The 18,141-nt window shown below is 37.7% G+C and overlaps 1 long non-coding RNA gene across 1 annotated transcript in view; it reads left to right on the top strand.

Annotated features, from left to right (window-relative positions):
- LOC131481432 (uncharacterized) overlaps nt 1-17,106 on the top strand; it is a 46,849-nt gene extending 29,743 nt beyond the window's left edge. Inside the window, exon 3 of the long non-coding RNA XR_009246328.1 lies at nt 16,883-17,106. This is a non-coding gene — a long non-coding RNA (uncharacterized LOC131481432). The remainder of the gene's footprint in view (nt 1-16,882) is intronic.
- Nucleotides 17,107-18,141: the final 1,035 nt, after the last annotated feature.

Here is an 18,141-nt window from a genome sequence, read left to right as displayed (position 1 = left end):
AGGACTTTAGCCGCTAGGCCACGCCGTCGGGCCCCCAAATGTGTGCAGTTTGAATGTGACATACTTCATGGAGCTTGGTTGTCAAATACATGCATGTGTGTATGTATCTTTTTGGTTTTGATTGTGGGGTGTCTTAGTCCAGGTAGGTGTAATGGGTCTGGTTGTGTATATTGCTATTTTGCTGTTCCTAGAGAGGGATCACACATGAAAGAAGTGTTGCATGCTTCATATTCCTGCTGTTCCTCTCTTCCACTTAGGAAAGTCTACACCAGCTCCTGTAAAGGTGCAGCCTTCATAAGCAATGTATATTCTGTAAGGGAAATGCCTCTAAAATGCCTAACTGTGAGCTTCTGCTTGGCCAGCACTAACTTCCATTTAGAGTCATATTGAGGGAATCACAATTTCTTTCAAGCATTTCCAAACAGCTGCCTTATTTTATAGAAACCAGTAGCTAAGCACTGACTCTGAGTGCTGTCAGAGCTTAAAGATGTCATTGGAATCATTGTTAGCAGAGCATTGATTGCAGGTTACACACAAATTCTCAAAGACCAAGCAAAACATTGTCTTAAATGTTTTTAATTTAGCTTCTTGGGAGATCTCTCAGTTCGATTTTTCTATTCCTTGCTTTGGAAACTCTCAAATTGCTGTATGAAAATATACTATGATAAATTAATTTCATACTGTCTAGGCCTGCTTGGGAATTAATTATTTTAGCAATAAACTCATCAGAAAAATTATGGCCTAGAAGAGCTGCACGAGTGCTCCATTGGACAGCAGTTATAAGCAATGTATACTCGGATGCAGTTTTAGTTTGGTCTCTTTCATCATTTCTGATAAAAAAAAACAGACCTGAGGCATTCATTCCTGATGTTTTCTCTTACATTTTCCCACTTTACAGCAGAAATATGGATCAATAGATTTCAGTTTTACATTAAATATACCAGTGGATCATTTCCAAGATCTCTACTTTGGCTGCTCCATTCACTGTCCCCACTAACTTAAAGCAAAGGAATTCAAAGATTTTAAAATGAAAGTAATTCAATATATTTGAGAAAGCCCTTCCATTTTTAACATGATAAGTAATAAAACAAACCAGAAGATCTAAGTCAAATTATATGCTTATGAAAGATCTATTTACTATCCATGAAGGGAGGGAAGTTTCACTGAGTAATTTATATGCTTATTTATTACTAGGAGACATCACTTTGTCAATGGTCCCGGATACTTCTTAATCATTTGTATCCAAGGACTACTAACACACAATAAAATTGAAGGGCTAGCAATCTACCCCTTTTGTATTTCCCTATTTTCTATTGATGCTGCTGGTAATATCCAGTGAAACTGTCCTAAGAAATGTAAATTGTGGGTAGGGGAATCTGACAAACCATATAACCAGACCATTAGACATGGAGGAAATGAGATTTGCCATCTCATATGGATGTGTTGAAAACCCTTGGAACTGAATATAATGCTGGTTGGATGTCTCTTTTTGCCAGTGGCACAGTTAAGATAACAGAAAATTCCTTTTGGAAACAGTTTCAGTGTAAAGAGCCCCCTCATGGTGTGGTGAACTGCTCAAGAGGAGACATTTATTCTTATAATCCTACATGCCTGGTGGTTCCCTTGCTAGGCATAATGAATGGTAAATGAATATATTAATTACCTACAGCAGTAACAGGAGTAGGAATTACATTTTATTTTTGCATAACTTCTTACTAGGTATTTGAACATGCAATGGAATTTCACTTCCTTGAGTATCATCTGAGAAGTGATGACAGATATACAAGTTCAAGCTGTATAGAACTATTCTTAATTGACACAAGTTGGTGGATATTAAAGTACTTTAAAACCCTGTTCCTTCCTCCAGTCCTTTTGCTCAGTGCTGGAAGTTTACCAGCCAGACAGGATTAAGCTGGTTCTTGGTAGAACCATACTTAAACCCTGCCAAACTGACTTCAGGATATCCTCACTTGTTCCTAATTTGAACACAGGTCTTTTAAAAATTTCTGGATGGGTATTTGGAGTGATGGCTGAGTGTCTAAATCCTTGCTTTGCAAGTGCCTGCATCCCATAAGGGCACCTGTTCTTGTCCCAGCCGCTACACTTCTCATCTAGCTCCTGCTTGTAACCTTGGAGGGTAGTGGCAGATAGCCCAAAGTCCTGAGGACCTGTGTGGGACCTGGAGGAGGCTCCTGGCTCCTGGCTTCGGATCAGCTCAGCTCTGGCCATTGCTGCCACTTGAAGAGTGACCCAGCAGATGGAAGGTCTTTTTTTTCTGTCTCCTCTCTGTGGATCTGCCTTTCCAATGGAAAAAAAATGCTGGATGTGCCAATTTCTCAATTATTTGCTACAGATGACTTATTTCTGTACTCATCTTTGCAACTCCAATGTGAACTTGCCTCCACACCCTTGGCCGTTTTTTGATAAATGGTTTCTTGGTTCTGCACTGGAGCTGGTCTTACTGTGTGTCTTCCCTCTGTCCTTGCTGTCATCTTCGATTCAAGTCTTAGTTTCTTCCTGTGTGTACAATATGAAGCTAGTTGCCACCTGTTGCATTGGTGTTCACAGATCAGCACTTTAGAATTAGGATCTCTATGCCTTCTTAGACCACACCTATCACTAGCAAACATGCAAAGAATCCATTTCCACTGGATAGCACATGACCAATTTAGAAAGCCTCAGTCTTTTTGCTTAGGTTTCAAATATGAAAATTTGAGCATGTACCTATAAACTGAAATCTATATTTGAAGACTATGCAGTTTGCTTTAATTTCTGTGCTTTTCACCATCTCTCCCTGACTCATAATTGGTTTTGCTTGGCTGTCACTAAAGTTTTTTAATATAATTAAATGGCTAAGTGTGAAGATACAGAGACTTTTCACATTTCCTACTCTTCCTTCCATGAAAATCGCATGCCATATATCTCTCTTCATGAGTTTTCACTGAAGAGTATGTACCTATTTGCCTATAAATGCAGTTCTTCTCTGCGTGTGTTCAACTGTGTCATATTCTACTGTGAGATATATTCAGTAGTCTATTCTACCAGTTCCTAACGAGTGGAGTCCTAATTGCTTCCAGGAATTTATCACAAGCCAATCTCCATAAAAACTTTGTATGGACAGTCCCGTCTCTTCACATACATAGTCACAAAAAAGTGGGATTGCCTCATCAAAGTACTAATGCACCCATAATGCTTATAGTAATTACTAATTTTTGCTCATTCAGTTATTATGCAGAAACATTAGCTATGTTGAAAATGTTTTTCAGTTTTCTCTTTTATCACTAAATTCTGTTTCTTGTTCAGAACTTTCTAAATTTTAGTGATCTTTTCCTTTTGTGCTTGAGTTATTGTAAAGTTTTTTTTAGTATTGATGTTTGACAGCTTTTAAGGATCACTGCAAACCAGAAGGTATTTAATTTATATAACTGTCCCACGTGTGTTACAAAATAATGTCTCAATTTGTGAAGCACACATGTTAGATATGTCTATCAATTTGAGATTTTGAATCATTTCCAAATATTTACTCTTCTTAACTTTACTCATTTTTTTATCTGTCAGTTTCTGAAAACTCTAGATGAGAATTTCCAAATAAACCTTGGATCTTTATTTCCTTTAGAAGTTTTACCAGGTATTGCTTTTAAGAAGATTACATTGTTCTGAGGCAAGTGCTTATGATCAATACTTTATATTATTGACTATCATTATCTGCACATAGCTTTCCTTTGTGTTTCTTAGAGGCTGTTCCTTTAATTTTATCTTATTGGCTGCTAAAACAGCCCCTATAATTTCTCTTCGTATTTCTTTTCATATAAAGCAGGAGAACCGTCAGTGGTGCATGGCCACCTCACCACCTCTGGCCACAAGGTGCAGGAGCTGTCCATGAGGGAACAGGGCAGCTGGGTGATGGGGTGGGAATTTTATATATTCTGGAAACTCAACACAACCAATATTTGCCAAGTGATGTGCATGCATGTGGCATTAATAATTGCCACATAATGGTGAACTCAATCTCAGCACCACCCTCAATCCTTTATTTTTTTCTCTTTAGAAACATATTACATGTCTTTCTTTTTTTGATAAATTTGTTTTTATTTATATATATGTTTGTTGTTGAGGCCAGCTATGTTTTATAAATTTAGCCCCTGAAACTCAAATTCCAACTTGGAAGAATCTGAAATTGTATCATTAGTGGAAAGATGAAGGAAACACCTAGGACCTCACTTCCACCCTGCCTGCATATTCAAAGATAATGGTGAAAGTTGCTTTAGAGCAAAAACTTCATGATATTCAGTGCTCTTCTAAGACCTCCTGAATACACCTTTGTTTCCATCAATCTTATGTTTACAAGAATCTTGCTGTATGTCAATTCCAAATACCCTCTTTTTAAAAAACTACCCTGTTTACATCCATCCAGATGGGTCAGAAGACAAAGGTATCCTTGTGCCCAATCTATCAACACAAGGTAAAACTCTTAAAGTCCATTCATTACAGCCCCTCTTTGATGCTGCACAGGAAGTTCAGTGACCATAAACTGCTTTGCCAAAATTGTGCTTTCAGTAAGAACATTAAAGAACCCAATGAGGAAATAAGCAGAGGAACCTCCAAGGGTCTTTATTAGGTACCTTTTCCTTTTACCCACAGTGGAATTTCCTGAATTTAGAACAGAACCCAGTCATCATCTGGTCAATGAGCCCTTTCTTGCAATTTGAATATAAGGTTTGGATAAATAAAATATTCTCTCACCTCTGGAATAGTGCCACTCATCTTTGAGGTTAAAATGATGTGCTATTAGTTCACCATGTTTTGTTGACATGGACATTATGTCTCTACTCCATCCACCTTCCTGATACATGTATAATGTTTACAACACCCTTAGCGGTATCTATTCTAGAGTCTTGGTATAACATTTTTTTTGCATCAAAACAAAACAAAATAAAACAACAACTAAGCCTTCATGTCATATGTACTTTATCAGTGATTACTAAGGTTTTTGGAAAGTGAGAATACATATGATTAATTATTGAAATGTTCAAAAATATTTTCCAAAGTGCTCTGGGAGTAGGAAGTGTATCATAAAATTTATTTTGTTTAATAGTCATTTTCAAGATAACTGAACTTTTGGATAGCTTCAACTCAGGCATAAAGTATATGAAAATTTTGACTGGTTTATACAGTCCATCCAGATATGTGAGAACTGTATTGATGCTGTATCATGTGGTTTCTAAATGGAATGTTTTGAGAATATTATAGCATGAATTATCTCCATATTGTTACTTTCAAAGGCCTCAGACAGAAGTATAATAACAAAATAAAGTATTGTAATAGTGGAGTACTATATTCTCTGTTATTTTTATGATCCAAGACATAGGAGGGCCTCATGTTGAGCTCTAATATAACTAGAGATATACTCAGTTTTTGAGAAATTAGTAGTATTTGCTAGTGCTTTGGTCCAACTCATCTATGCTCTCATGTAGGAGATGAAATTTCCAGCTTGGCCCCAGTGCAGCTACTGCGGCTCTTTGAGAAGTGAGTCAGTTGGAGATGATGTAGCTCTCTCTGTCTCTATATCTATCTTTACCCCACTTTTACTGCCAGCTGCATCTGTGCTCTGTCTTACAAATAAACACATTGGCAAATAAAACTGCAGATTTATTTAAAATGTCTGTACATTTTAGGTTTGATTTTTATTTTTTGAATCTTTGTTATTTGATCACTTCTAAACTTTCAGTATCTTTCATTTTTATTTTTCTGGATGACTGGTGTGCTTTTAATAAAAGCCTCTTTCTGAATTCTTTTAATGTAGATATTTATTGCTACACACCTCAAACATAGCTTATTTTTGCTACATTTGATAAATTTTGATAGATTGTATGTCCATTTTCGTATTCCCAGGGATTTTAACATTTTTCTTTTCATTTCTTCAATGACTCAGTATTGATTCAAGGGTATGTTCTTCAAACTCCATGTTTTTGTAAAACTTTAGTATTAATCTCTGTTGTTGTTGTTAATTTCCTTTGTTTTTGAAAGATTTATTTATTTTTATTGCAAAGTCAGATATACAGAGAGGAGGAGAGACAGAGAGGATCTTCCGTCCGATGATTCACTCCCCAAATGTCCTCAACGGCTGGTGCTGAGCCAATCTGAAAGCCAGGAGCAAGGAGCTTCTTGCAGGTCTCCCACATGGGTGCAGGGTCCCAAGGCCTTGGGCCATCCTTGACTGCATTCCCAGGGCACAAGCAGGGATCTGGATGGGAGGTGGAGCTGCCGGGATTAGAACCGGCGCCCCATGGGATCCCAGTGCGTTCAAGACAAGGACTTTAGCTGCTAGGCTATCACACTAGGCCCGTTAATTTTTAATTGCATTATATTGTGGTCAGACAAATACGTGGTATTAGGTTTTTTTTTTTTGTTAATTTGTTGAGAGTTATTTTGTCATCTAACATATGCTCTACAGTAGAGAATGTACTGTAAGTTCACTTAAAAAATGTGTACCTGTATTCATTGGATGGAATACTCTGTAAATATGTTTGGCTCATTTGCTCTGTAGTGTAATTTAGCTCTCACGTTTTTTTTTTTTAATTTTCTTGCTGTTGTTATTCTGGGTGATCTTTCTCCACTGATGAAATAGAATGTTTAGGTACACATTTTATTATATTGGCGTGTGTCTCTCCCTTTAATAACATGTTAATGAAATTGGGTACACCTGTGTAACATGTATAGAAAATTATAGTAATCATATTTTGTTGAATTGATTCCTTGATTATTATATGAAGATAACCCTTGTTTCTTTCTGTCAGTTTTGTTTTAGTGTTTATTTTGTCTGATGTCAGTACAGCTAACCTTACTCACTTTTGAGCTCTCTGGGGAGAATGTGTTTTTCCAACATCTTTTTTTGTTGTTTATTCATCTGTATTGGTGAAGCACATTGCTGGGTCTTCTTCCCTGCCCTCCTCTACCCCAGCCTTCTCTTCAGTTTCCTTCCTTCCCTTCCCTTTTCTTTCTTTCGTTTCCTCCTGTTTCCTCTCCTTCATCCCTCTTTCATATCCTTCATTTCTTCCTCCCCTCCCCTGGCCTCCCTTCCCTCACTTCCCCTCCATTCCCCTCCCTTCCCCTCTCCTCTCCTCTCCTTTTTATTCTCTTTCCATTCTTTCTTCTCTTGAAAAATTCCCTGTTACTATAGTGCAATTCCTGTAAAAGTGACCTCTACGTTTTCTCTCTCAAATTTTAGAATTCATTCTTTGTGTCATACTTTTGAGAGCTTTACTATATTGTATAATGTTGAGGGCAATTTTTAAGTCAACTTTATTTGGTGTTCTATGTGTCTGCTGAACCAGGTTGTCTGTCTACATTGAGGAAGTTTTCCAATATTAGTTCACTCTGAGTTTTCTAAACCTGTACTCCTCTTTTAACCCTCAAGAATTGTTACAACATATTTTTAATTTACTTTTATAATCACAGGAATAATGCTCCACTAAGTAAAGATACAAGCAGATAAAACATAGGAATACCACTGTTCACTAGGAAGGTAGGCAAGGGCTATGGGCAATAATCCGATCCCAAGTTTTGAGTACTGGTCTGGGAATAAGGACTTCTGTTGTCTCTTTGGGGCTGGTTTCATAAGAGCAGGAATAGCTCTGAGCCTCAAGCTAAATCTGGAGTCCACATTCCTTTCCTACTCCCCTCTGGTTGAAATCGCATTCCTTCATTTCTGGCTGAAATTAAAGAAGAAGAGGTAGAAGTGGTTCTTTGAATGCTCAGGCAAATTCTATGCTGGTTATACCTGAGTTGTACAATCACCAGCCCCTCTGTAGGCCCAGAGTATATGCCAGGTGTATGATACTGGCAGCAATCGAGTGAAATAAGTCTGTCCCATAAAGGGCAGATCTCTGGTTGCTCTCATGTCTACGAGCACATGCCTGGAGATAGAAACTTGGAAGCTTTATTTGGTGCCTCATTTCACAGTAGCAGGCCTGGCCCTGAATTTCAAGGAAAGTGCTTAAATTCACTTTGCAGCCTTACTTTTCTTTCTTTCTTTTTTAAAAATTTATTCATTAGTTACATTGTATTATGTGATACAGTTTCATAGGTACTGGGATTCTCCCCACCCCTCCCCAAACCCTCCCCCCATGGTGGATTCCTCCACCTTGTTGCATAACCACAGTTCAAGTTCAGTTGAGATTCCCTCATTGCAGCCTTACTTTTCCATGGCTAGATTTCAGCATAGCAAGCCTGGTACTGCATATATTTTACTTCTATGATCTGGATTTATTTCATTCTCTTATTCCAAGTGGGTGCCCCCGGTCTTTTTGCTGTACTATTTGAACCTGAGGGAGGGATGGTTGTTCAGTGTGTGTTTTCTCATTAGTACACTGAAGCTAGATGTTACGGAGGCACTATGGCTTCTCACCTGGCTTCTCTGGTCCTTGTGAAAGTGACTTGGTCAGTGAAGAAATGTCCAAATGATTTCCTGTGTGGAGACATAGCCAGAGTGTCATAGTCACCATTTTCTTCACCTGCCCAAATTCTGATGTTTAAGTCACCTGGATTATCAGGAATTTTTTTTACTGCAGCCTTAATTAATTAAGACTCCAGGGATTCCCACTTGCAAACAACACGTTATGTAGAGAGAATCTGGTTACTGACTGTGCTTTATGGTTTGGAGTCTGCCCTAATTCCAGTTGGTTAACATCAGAAAGGAACAGAATTGTAGGACTGTAGGACAACCAGTAAACATTAGCTATTTCTGTCTGAATTCAATAGCAATATATACGAATCTTAATTCTTAGGTACAGAAATGGACAACCTGATTCCTAAACTTTCCAACTGCTAATGTGTAAAGAACTACAACTTTCAAACTGCTTCCAAGTTCATTGTCTGCATCCTCAAGCATGTCCTAACACCTAGAACCATGCTGGGACAGTAGGTGCTCACAAGACATGTATTTGAGGCAAGCATTTTTCAGTGGTTAAGGTGCTGTTTGGAATGTCCATCTCCAGTATTGGAGTATCTGGGCTGGCTCAAGTCGGCTTCCAACTGTAGCTTCCTGCATATGTGCACATTGGGAAGCAGCCGTGATGGACCTTGGTCCCTGCCACTTGCACAGGAGACCTAAATTGAGTTTCTGGCTCCTGGCCATGGTCTGGTCCATCCTCAGTATTATTGTAGATATTGAGGAAGTGAAACAACAGAAGGAACATTTCTATCTTTATCTCTCCCTTTCCTCTGCCATTTTGCCTTTTAAAAAACTAAAGTAGTTAAAAAAAGGTTCAGAATAAATGAATCAATAGGAGAGATTTTCCAGAAAATAGATGCTTTTGATTTTTTTAAATGATACTATTTCTGGAAATTTTTTTTTTTTTTTTGTAAAATAGGCTATGGACATGAAACGAAGGTTTTTACCCGTATGTAACAATGGTCATTCTGCATTTATTAAATCTGTATAGTTGCCTTAAAACTTTAATTTCACAATTTATTGAAGTTCTCAATCCTGTCCTGGCCAATATGTACACTAACTTATAAAAGAGTAAATGGTTCAAAGGTTGCCCTCTCTATTCATGCACTATTTCAGATAGAGACATAGTTAGATACAAACATTCAGTCTTGTACTATCTGGTAATTTTATCACGGCTGCTCACTATACACTTTCAGGTGTGTGCATGCGTACTGCTCCCAGAACACACAGCGTCCTTCATGCCCCTGCCTCTCAGGATTTGGGGGTCACAGCATAGAGTAAGCTGCCCTTTCACCCCATGCAGCTTCTCTTCTGCATCTTCCTGCCTTTACATCCCAATATCAGGTCACATCTATCCCCGTAGAGACTCATTTTCCCAAGTGTTCTAATCAAAGCATTTTGCAGACAAAGGCAGCTCGTTTCCCTAAGTTGCTTTTTTCCTACCAGCTAACAGAACTCAATTTTCTCCCTCATTACATTTTCCCATGGGCAAAACTGTTATAGCTTCTTGCAAGCTTATTTTATTAATTCTCCCTTAAACTTCAGGTGAGTGTAAGAAAAGCAGCAGAGTGACAAACAGGCCTGCGTACTTCACCCAGACTCTGCTGAAGTGCTGTTAGGTCTCTCCTTGGAGACACAAAAGGGGCATTGGCCCCAGAGTTTCTCCTGTTGTTTACTCCTTTCCTGTGGAAGGATATTAATTATCTATACTGGCCCTTCTCTGGATTCAAAACCAGCATTGAATTCCCTTCCCTGCGTGCAATTGCAATTGGTTTAGTTGCTTGGCTGAAAAATGAATAGTATAGTTCAAACACATGACCCTATAGATTTAAGGTTTTAGTATGTAGAGTAAATATGAATAAACTGCCATAGATAGTCTTTTAAATTTTTATTTTTTATTTATTTGGAAGGCAGAATGTCAGAGTGAGAAGGAAGATAAACAGGCTGATGTTAAGAGCTGGGTGGGAAACCCAGACCAAATGTCCTAGGTGGGTGGCAGGAAATCTTGTTCTAGATGATTCCTTGAGCTCTTGTAGTTTTCAGAGGTTATGGAACTTCTTCTCTCCTAATGCTGATTTCACTACATTGTATTCTTCTTCCTCACTTCTACAAATCAACAAAGCCCTCTTGTCTCCTGAAGCAAAGTAGTTAGATTACATGATAGCCACGTTCAGCAAGTGTTCTAAGCATAGCATTTTCCAAAGTCAATTTCCTCCTTTGGTTAAAATTATTTCCTCTTTATTATAAGTATCAAATCTATTTATCATCCACAGAAAAGCACACCAACAATAGCTCCATTAGTAAATTACAGAATGTAGTTTTTGAATTTCCAAAGCAAACATGTCTTTTCACACACACAAAAATATGAATAGCATCACATCAACAACACAGAAGTTTTCTTTTTCATCATTGTACATCATGCTTTCAGCTCTTCCAGCATAATCCTGTACTAATTGGGCATGAAGAATTCCATTATGTAGATGTTCTCCAATTTACTTAACCAATATCCTGTAAGATCACACTTTTAGAGTTGTTGCTTTCCTAGGAGCAGTATTGTTAAAACAAAAACTATCTTTAGAGGCAGGCATGTACTAATTTAGACTCCTGCATCCCAAATTGGTGCCTGTGTTAGATGCCTGGCTTCAGTTCCTCACAGCAGCATCCTACTATGTGGACCCTGGGAAGTAGCAATGGTGGCTCAATACACTTTCAAGGAAGTATTTATTAATTTATTTTTATTGCAAAATCAGATATATAGAGAGAGGAGAGACAGAGAGGAAGATCTTCCATCCAATGATTTTCTCCCCAAGTGACAACAATGGCTGGAGCTGAGCCAATTCGAGGCCAGGAGCCAGGAACTTCTTCTGGGTCTGCCATGTGGGTGCAGGACCCCAAGGATTTGGGGTATCCTCAACTGCTTTCCCAGGTCACGCAGGGAGTTAGATGGGAAGCAGGGCTGCTGGGATTAGAACCAGTGCTCATGTGGGATCCTGGTGCCTTTAATGTGAGGACTATAGCCACTAGGCTACTGTGCCTGGCACTAAGGAAGTATTTATTTGAAAAGATTGTCTCAGAGTATTTTTTTCTCTGCTGAGTAAAATACATTATGGCATAGTGAATTCACTGACAGTGTATTTGAAGCATGACAGTTGACCAATCCATAAATATTCACTGCAAACTTGTGGCAGGATTTTATGCTCTTTGTTTGAGTAACTGGGAGATCAGATTCCTAGCAGCAGTTATTTTTCTAGACTTAAAAAACAAAAGACTTAAGAGAATGTGATCTCCTCAAAGCAGTAGCCACTGGGACGTTGCCGTTTTTGAGAATCCGCACATAGAAAGAATGTCATCCATATTCTGTGTTTTGAATCCATCCAAAAAAATCAAAACCAAAGAAAAAATCTTAAACACTTATTTAAAAACCACTCAGGAAAAGTTAACCAGTTATTAATTAATTCAACCAAATGTTATTGCAGTGAAAATTTCGCACATACCCATATCCCCACTATATATATATATATATTTATATATATGTATATGAATCTTAGTATCACTGGTAGATGTAAAACCACTTTCTTCCACTTGCGAGGACTGCATGATAAAATAATTGAGTGTGTTTACCCACCAAAATATTTTATTTTTATATATATTAACTAGATCTATATCCTTTTGTAATAACATAGAAGCTCAGAGGCAAAGCTAAGCAGTGCTGAAGATTGCAACTGGCGTTTGTTTCTGTATCTTCATTGGTTTCTATCAGTTTTGATTGCATCAAAAAAGAGACTTGGAGAAAATAGAGAATGATGGAACTATTCCTGTTAATAAATTATCTTTTCTTTCCCAGTGTGCTTATCTAAGGTAGATTCTACAGTTGCAAAACCACAGAAAAAGTAAACGGAGGAGTTAGAATTATAATACCAATAATTCAACTCAAAATAATACTTGGCCATTTTATGGAAAAGTTTGATTGGCCTGATCCATCAACATAATTAGTGAATTAATAATAATGATCATTTTTCCCTCTGTAGACAGAGATAATTGTAATAGTATCTCAATACCAAATACATTACGCATGAATTCTGATGAATGGGAAGAGTATCATTAAATCTAGTAAGTACTGCAGCTGAGTATATATAAACAGTGATTGTTTTGGAACTACTGTCCTATAGAGCAGTGTTTTTAGAACAAAGGGGATAGAAATTAATTGTGTCGCAGCCTAGGATAGGACATTTCTGACAAGCCACAGTGGAGAATGGATATATGGTAAGGCAAGCTTTAATTCTCCACTTCACTTTGCTAACTCAGAATACCTAAAATAAAACACTGAATGAATACCTCTAGCCATTTAGCTTTTAAGAGTAAGGCTAATTTGTTCCTGGACACAACTTTCCAATAGTTTGCCTAAAAATAGTTTCTGCTGCTTCTTACACACTATTGATTTTTGTAAACTTTGCAATTTCTGCTTTTTTTTTTTTTCCTACCATCTCTTTCATGCTCAGGTTCAGAACTCTCTCACCTGCTGGGCATACTGCTGGCAGAAACACTGAATCTGAACATCAGCCATTTTCCATCTGGGGCTCAAAGAAGAAAAGGGAATTTTGAATTTATTTACTGGAAAGAAAAAGTGTTAACATGTTACAGAAGGAATTAAACTATCCTGAGAGAGCAGAGTGGATTTTAATGAGGCACCTGTCATGTTGCTCACCTAGCATGCTAGTTAGTCTGTGCCCCAATCAGCTCTTCCACACACCGACCTGTTGGGTGTACAACATAAAGAAAGGAAAAAAATCAGACAAGATCATTCTGAGATTAAAAACAACATCTAATTTGAAAGGCAAACCTTTATTTTGCTAGAAAGTAATTACGTAAAATTATCAAAGAAAATCGGAAGTTTCAATATTCATCTAATCTTTGAATGCTGGAATACAAAATAGTGATGAAAATGTAGAGCTGTGCTAGAGACTGAAATAAGGGTGATGTAAATTTTTTTCATTAATCATTAAATAGTGCAGCTACTGAGTAAAATAATGTGAAAATTTCTCTTAAAGTTAAAAACAAAGTTTCCATATATACTCAAAAGATGTAAGTTCATTGTATCAGTTACCTGATCCACCATGTTTGCATGAACACTGTTCATGATACCTAAAATAGAAAAACAACCAAGGTATGCAGCGTCAGGTGAATGGATGCGTATTATACTCTATTTGCAGCTTTATGTTACAGTTATTAATTTAGTATGAATATTATTCACCTGTATCTTTTAAAAAGCATGAAATTGTATCATTTGCAGTGAAATGTTTAGAACCGGAGAACATCATGTTGAGTACAATAGTCCAGACACAGAAAAATATCTCATTTCATACTTGCTAATAGATTTGGCCTGTTTTCCAACTTAACTATATTTATATATATATATAAATAAATATATATATATATATATATTTTTTTTTACTTGTTGAGCTCTTTAGTCAGTGGAATCATGAAGCCTTTGGCTATCATGTAAATGTTATCCCACTAATTAGTATTAAGTTACAAGTAGTAAAGACAAAATTATTTTCATTCTAAGGGTTGAAAAATTTAACTAACATTTTAAATATAAGCTAAAAATATTGTCAAAAACAGTATCTTTCAAAATAAAAAGCCACATATAAAATAATATTTATAGAATAACTTTTGCTTGAAGAATTTTCCTAGTGGCATAATTGATTTCCATTGTTGTAGTTTTCTTTGTAGTTGGTGTAACTGCCAAATTTCAAAACTAAAACAATAAGCAATGCTCTGCTTTTTAATGATGCTGATGGCAGGAGAACGATGCTTTGGTGAAATGAAATTTTATACTGCCCAGATACCTGATTGCTTTGTGAAGACTAGGTTGTATAACCAAGGAGTGTGTAAGAAGATGTAACAAATATGAAACCTGGGCCTGTTTATTTAGCCTGGAGCCTTTCATTCTCAACATACATGAAAACTTTGTTTTTAGTTTCCTTTCTTTTCTACTCTTTATTTCCCCTCCTCTTCTTTACACTCCTAGCATACATAAGGAGTTCATTTATGCAGACCCAGAGTGGGGAGGGCCCTGTGTACAAAAGATACCAGGGTTTTTTACTCTTTGTTATTGGAAGGTCTGAGAGGCAGAGGCAGGCAAAGGATGCTCACCTGTTCATGATCTGTGTGGCTTGAACTGACCCCACTGGACTCTGAGCCAGAGGGGCAGGGACACTTGGTCTTGGGGCCATGGAAATGCTTGACCACCAATGATCTTGCAGACTGCTTCCCTGTCACCTGCCTGGTTAGCATGAGCATGCAGCACTACTCTGATCCAATATTATCTGCAGAGGCTGCTAAGCTCATGGTACTCCCATCCACATTGTAGGAGATATGGTAACAGTCACAGTGGAGCTTTGTGCAAATTCTTTGGCCAATACAGGATTTTTCAGTAGCTGACCACAGGGCATTATTTCCTCAAGACATTTGTCTGTTTTTGCCTAAAATACAAAGTACCATAAGTGGAATTTGGTGACCACATGATCGGGTGCCCTGGGTCATGTGTAGTACTAGGCAGGCAGGCCTTCACTTGACTTTTGCTGTGAGCTCAAGGACCTTGTGGTACTTTTCATCACCTAAAAATCACAGGTGCCGTATTCTGCCATACAAGATCCACATGTGGATGAAATCAGTAACACATGGTTCCATGAACTTAATCCTTTTCTTTCCCAATTTTAAAAAGTAAAGCAAAAAAAAAAAATGTGTAGAACAAAATTTTCTGTCCAGAGAGGTAAGAGATGGGGCTTCTGCTCCGTTCTTGCTAGTATTTCATAAATGTGTGACATCTGACATTTACAATGACCTGCCTTACTCATACTTTCTATAAAATGGAGCCAATTTGGATGATTACATGTGGTTTGATTTCATTGCACCAGAGTATTTACATAAATTTCACTTTTAATCACTCGAAACTCTAGTCTGTAATTAAAATGTCCTCCAACCAATCGTTCATAACTGGAGAAGAGTTCTTAAAACAGAAACTATCTAGTTAAAATGAAACATTTATCACTATCTAGGTACAGTTTAGCCTTCGTTTGATTGTCTTACATGTGTATGCAGAGACTAAGCCAAGTGCGAACAGGCTACAGAGATGCTGCAACACCACGCAGGCAGAGATTCCTGGGAGGGATCTCTGATCACCACTGCCACCCCAGTGTCCCATATTATTATAAAATAATATGGCAAATTTATTCCATAATCATTCTATAATTATCCCAATAATTGTTCCCGTTAGATGAGGAAATCCCTCTACACAATCATGTAGTTTCTCAGAAGTTTTGGTAAATGGAACTCGTCTGCCTCAGCTTTTGAAAGCAGGCTGTTACATCCGTCTATAGATGCATGATTGTGTCAGCGAGAAAACAGAGGAGAAAGCTGAAAGGAATGAAAAACCCATTTTCATAAGAATTGTCAAACTGACTGCTTAACACTATTGATCCACTTGAAAGTCTAGGCTTTCTCTCCTAGCAAGAAAAACAGAGATTTGAAAAAAAAAAAAAAAACTAAACTGTTAAAAAGAATACGGACAGCAGATAAAGTCCCTGGGAAAAGAATGGTAGATTGCATTTCCAATCCCAGAGAGTGGATTCATTCAGATACCAATGTGATGAGAATAACCCAGGGCAGAGTACATGCCCAAAGCTGACCTGGTGTTGTGAGTGCCCCATGAACACATCTGGCAGTCAGAGCCCCAGAAGGAAAACTGTGTGGAACAAAGCAGGGCATAGATTGAAAACCTGAAGAAACTGAAAGCATGTTCTCTATGTCAGGAGAGAGAACATTTCATGCCATAAAAAAAAGACAGAAAAAGAAAACCTGTCCATGTCTGAGTGCCCGTACCACTGCTATCAGCGCACTTACGGCAGTAGGCACATCACCAGCAAGGTCTTTCAGAGTGCATAGTAATACTTTTTTACGATTTCTTTTTTATAGTAGTCATTACCTAATTAGGAAAGAGATTTTATTGCAGATTTTATTTTACTGTAAAAGTAAAAATACTTTCAGGAAATGAACATAGCATTTTCCCACGGTGTTGAGCTGAATGAGAATTTTAAACAGCTGCAACTGGAAAAATTCCTCCCCCTTTCTGCGAATAACTGGAGGAAGGGGCAAAAATAATGGTACAGTTCTCAGCTTGAGACACATAAATTCCTGCTAATGTCTGCATTAAATATGTAATATTGGAAAATGTAAAACTGTTCATATGAACTTCATGGAATCCTCAGTGTACCCGGTGATGGCCTGTTTTGAACTTAAACATCAATTTCATTTTGATTTATTGCACTTAACATATTCATTTCATTGGGGTTGTCTACTGTGTGCCAGCATAGTTCTGGGTGCCACAATGTCTGGGTACTCAGCTAAAACTGTTTAACTCTATTTCAGATGAAACCATTAAAGAAGACAAAAGTGAACAGGAATATCAAGACAAAAGGCTCAGCTTAATTACTAATAAAGGTGAGTGTGAAGAATATGGTTTTACATAGTTATAGGCAAACTATATTTCTAATATGAATACCAGATTTAAGCAGGTTTATATACCCCATAGATGCCATGTAATATGCTACAAATCTGAGCGCTTCTGAAGACATATAGTATGGAAGAGACAAACAGACCATGGGCTTCTTGTGAGAGAAATAAAGAATGATTAGGTAACATGTATCCTCTGTCACTCTCCAACCCATGCATCAGTGGACTTATTCTCTTTGCCCAAAAGAGTGCTTGAGAGGGTTTAGAGGCCATGAGCTTGACAACAGTGGTTACCCTCTTAGGGAAACCATCATCAGAGATGGAGACACAGTCTACCGCAATACAGGGATGCAGCTACTCCAATGCTGCTGTTCTCCCAGAACAGTCTCCTAACTCCTGGGTCCACCTTTTTCCTCCATATTTACTTTGGTCCACAGTTGATATATCCAGGAAACGGTTTCAAGAAACCCCACCCAAATTCCCTCCCCACTTCACAGACTGCCATCTGCCATGGAGGTTGCCAAATAATAATTTTGTTAAGTCACACTAAATGAAGACCTTAATTTTTCGTAAGTATGTGAGTAGATTCTCATTAATAAAATAGGAATGTTTGGGGTGAATGTGAGGGAAAAGTATAGAGTAGAAAGCATTTCAGGCCATTGTATAATTATAAGAAGGTTCCCTCTGTGTTGATGAGATAGCTATCCTTCCAGTAAAAACCCAGTGGGATGGGCTGCACTGGTGTGCTTGCCTTGCCTGGTCATTTGCAGGGAACCGAGCTGGGACAGGAAGGTCAAGCAGCATGTCATCCAGAGGGCAGCAGTGTGGACTATGAATGATCAGTATGATCCTCTGAAGCAATACACAAGGGTCTCATGTTCTCAAGGCCTCCATACACAGTCTGCTTCATACTATTTGGTTTTTAGTGAAGTTTTTCATAGTGTGATACATTGGTAGAAAATGAACTCAGCATTTCTGTCTAGCATACTTCTTTGTTTCACTTTTATGTTTTCAGTATATTCACTGCACAACAGTACTTTGTTTGACAGATATTACTTGTCAGCCCTTGGAGAATGCTTTCTTGCTTTTAGTTTATAGTGAAACGTCACCTTTCTAATTCATAACATTAAATTATTTTATGGTTGCTTTTAAGATTGCGGTTTTCATTCTGCAAT

This window comes from Ochotona princeps, chromosome 11 (assembly GCF_030435755.1).
Source record: "Ochotona princeps isolate mOchPri1 chromosome 11, mOchPri1.hap1, whole genome shotgun sequence".
NCBI lineage: Eukaryota > Metazoa > Chordata > Mammalia > Lagomorpha > Ochotonidae > Ochotona > Ochotona princeps.
This window is presented reverse-complemented; position numbering and strand designations above follow the sequence as displayed.